At 28.7% G+C, this 3,512-nt stretch overlaps 1 non-coding gene across 1 annotated transcript; it reads left to right on the forward strand.

The window, feature by feature from the left end:
• The first annotated feature begins 3,172 nt into the window (after nt 1-3,172).
• Nucleotides 3,173-3,246, forward strand: TRNAV-AAC (transfer RNA valine (anticodon AAC)). The gene has a single exon. It is a non-coding gene; the product is annotated as a tRNA-Val (tRNA).
• The last annotated feature ends 266 nt before the right edge of the window (nt 3,247-3,512 follow it).

Below are 3,512 nucleotides of genomic sequence, written 5' to 3' on the forward strand. Positions count from 1 at the left end.
AAGGTAGGCTAATGACGATTCACCAACTTCCACCATGAAAAACGGAATATGAATTAAGTTTTAATTGGTTGGAAACTCCTAAATCTTTTGAGATTCATTGAACTTTTCAATGGCATGTTTCGATCTCGATTGTGCCCTCTCAAATTTTATGACTAGGATGCCGAGGATCACAAAACAAGGTGTGAATAAACATGCAAATATACTTGGTACCCTTAATATTTACCCCTCAATCGATGTGCCGGTTAACCACACGCGCTCCACCGATAATATGATAAACATTAAGTTACCCTTTCCCTACCTTGTTAAATCCAGGTTAGTGTGCCGGTTACCCACACGCGTTCCACCAACGACTTAAGCAAAGTGCAAAGTGTGATTTCATGGGTTAGCACCAAATTCACATTTTCCTAAGTAACTAAGATTGGGAATTTATAAGAGTTTAGTTACTTAGTATTTATCACTAATACTTTTAATGAAGGGAGAATTCTAGTCCTTGTCCTACCCGTTCGGCTAATGACCCTCCACCAGTCAAGGATGCGGTGGGTGATTGTGGACACCCATTAAATTGCCATTTTATAGGCAGTAACTTTATACCCCCTTATAGACCGGCTTCGTGAATGAGGCCTACTAACGGTAAGATTGACTTGCTCTTATATATATATATATATATATATATATATATATATATATATATATATATATATATATATATATATATATATATATATATATATATATATTATTAACTTATAATACTATAAAGTATAAGGGTTGAATTTTAACTTTTAAAATTGTAAGGGCTTAACTTGGAATTAAAGTATTCATGAGGGAAACTTTACAAATTCCAAAACTTGAGGGCAAGTTTTGAAACTATTCAAAACTATTTAATTTCATAACTTATGTGTTTAAAGTAGTTTTAATTAAAAAAAACTCTTCAAGTTACATAACTTGAGGACAAGTTATGGAAGACTTTAAACTCTTAAAAGAATATGACTTTTCCTTTATTCATAACTTATGAAATATTTATGAGTTTTATGATTCTTAAATGTGACTTTTCATATAACTTGAGGACAAATTAAAAAAACACATTTTAGAATCAACTCTTAGATTAATATGGATTGACAACAACAATTTCACATAACTTTTCCTATTAATCTAAGCAAATCATAAGAACAAGATAATCAATCAAACTTTTTCATGTAATTAGCTAACTCTTAAACTAATACAAAACATGAATCTATTGACAATTATATTTGAAATTGGATTAGCATGAACATTACCACATCAAAAATAGGTTTTCAAGTCCAAAAACAGCTTTTGGTAATGTTCCTATTCCAATTCCAGCCAAAATAGTCGAAGATATGTTGTCTGGGGGTCCAACTCGTCGAGTGCATGAACCAACTCGACGAGTTGGATCGTTTTGAACACTTTTAAGGCATGGACTCGTCGAGTCGCCTGATGGACTCGCCGAGTTAGTTGCCCAGACAGCAAAAAACTTCGATTTTTAAGCAGATTTTGCAAATATAACAGGAAAACAAGTCTAGGCTCTGATACCATTGAGTTTTGAGCATTCTAACACTCCTAAGTATACATGCAACCCTAAATATATTGGATCTATGTTTTCTCTATTATACATACAAATATGAATATGCAAGGTATTATCTTAACTAGCATACCAAAACATTGATATTAGGGTATATAAAAGATTATAGGTTGATTAGTCTAATAAGTTTCCGGTACAAAATTGTTGTTAAAGTTTGGCTAATTATCTTTCCGTGATTATTAAATATGAGGTAAGAAATGACCAATCTATGTTTATTGAATGTTGTAAACTTTCAGACAACTGTTTAATGCTTAATGAGATTGTTATTAGGTATAAAATGCACCAAAACAAATTAACGATATTCAAGGTTGATTTTGAAAATATGTGACTCGTTGTATTATCATTACTTGAAATTCTTGATATGGCGTACATTTTGGTTAAGGGCTTATATGAAATGTTATCTTTGTTTTTGTTGATCATTGTAGCACAAGGACTTTATATGGCTCTGCATGAATCATTGTTGGATAGATGTTAATTCGATGCCTACGAAAGTAAATTTGGTTGATAAATGTGTAAACATCAATTTGATGTGACGCTTTTTTGTTTTACTCATAATCTTTCACTCAATTTCCAAGTCTATTTGGATACAAATTAATAGGTGGTTGAATCTTCGTATCATTATTTACAATACAATTGATAAAAAGACATGTAGTTAAGTCATACTATATTATAAATAAGAAATTTTACCTATCATAATATTCATTTGAAACATTATTGACCTTTCAATTTCAAATTTAATATAATAATCTATTAATTTAAAATATGTTATTCAATACAAAATACCATCTTATTATCGGCAAACATTTAAAATGTTATTACAATACATTTATTTGTTAAGTTAAATATTATAATAAATCAAAATATTAGATAAACTAAAAGAATATATATATATATATATATATATATATATATATATATATATATTCGTATACTAATTTTTTTTTAAATATTTAACAAAGTTTAAATATTGTAAATATAGAACGACAAATCAAATTATATAAAAACATCAAAAAAAAACTATTTTTATTATGATTCATTTTTCCAAATATGTGGTTTTTAATTAATTAATCTAAAAGGTTACATTGTGTTAATTTACAAATAATTGTTTGTGTATTAATTAATCATCATGACCGAAATTAAAAAGAAAAATTAATACATAGGTAATTTCTAATTTAATTATGATGTATTAAACTACTAATGTTTAGGGATTTGTATCATGTCCTAACATGACTTAATTAACATCGAAAAGTCAAAGTAAAATAAAGAAACTAAAGATTTGATCGATGTTTGTTCAATAATGGTTAAATTTAACTTATAAAGAGTTTGATTTCAAACGGTACCACTTAGCATACTTGATTATGTTCTGGATGAGAATGGACCTAACATAAAATGAGTTTATGATTAAAAAAAATGTTAAACATACCATAAAAATAAAAAAAAGTTTACACGAAACATTTAGAACAACGAACCAAACTGTACATGAGCAAGATTTAACCGTGTCCTGGTTCGAATATGTGTTTTTGGAAGAAAGACAAAAGTAATTAATAGGTTGTTTTTAAGCAAATAACCAAAGGTTTCGTGGTGTAGTTGGTTATCACGTCAGTCTAACACACTGAAGGTCTCCGGTTCGAACCCGGGCGAAGCCATGAGATTTTTATTTTTCGCTACTGGAAGACTGGGCCTAAAAGAAATAGTTAATCCGCTTTCCATTTTGGGCTTATCATAACTGTAAGTTTGTAATGTTTACACCTTACTATCCTATCTGTCTTTTAATCTTGTTGATGGTTATGTATCAAAAAAATAATTTTGAAATACAACTATTGATCCTAATATTAAATTATTGACTGTAAATTTGTACATGTTTTTTAGGTATTCATCTTAGTATGTCTTTATTACACTTAAACTAATTGTA

This window comes from Lactuca serriola, chromosome 5, assembly GCF_051521515.1.
Source record: "Lactuca serriola cultivar US96UC23 chromosome 5, Lser_US96UC23_V15, whole genome shotgun sequence".
Lineage (NCBI taxonomy): Eukaryota > Viridiplantae > Streptophyta > Magnoliopsida > Asterales > Asteraceae > Lactuca > Lactuca serriola.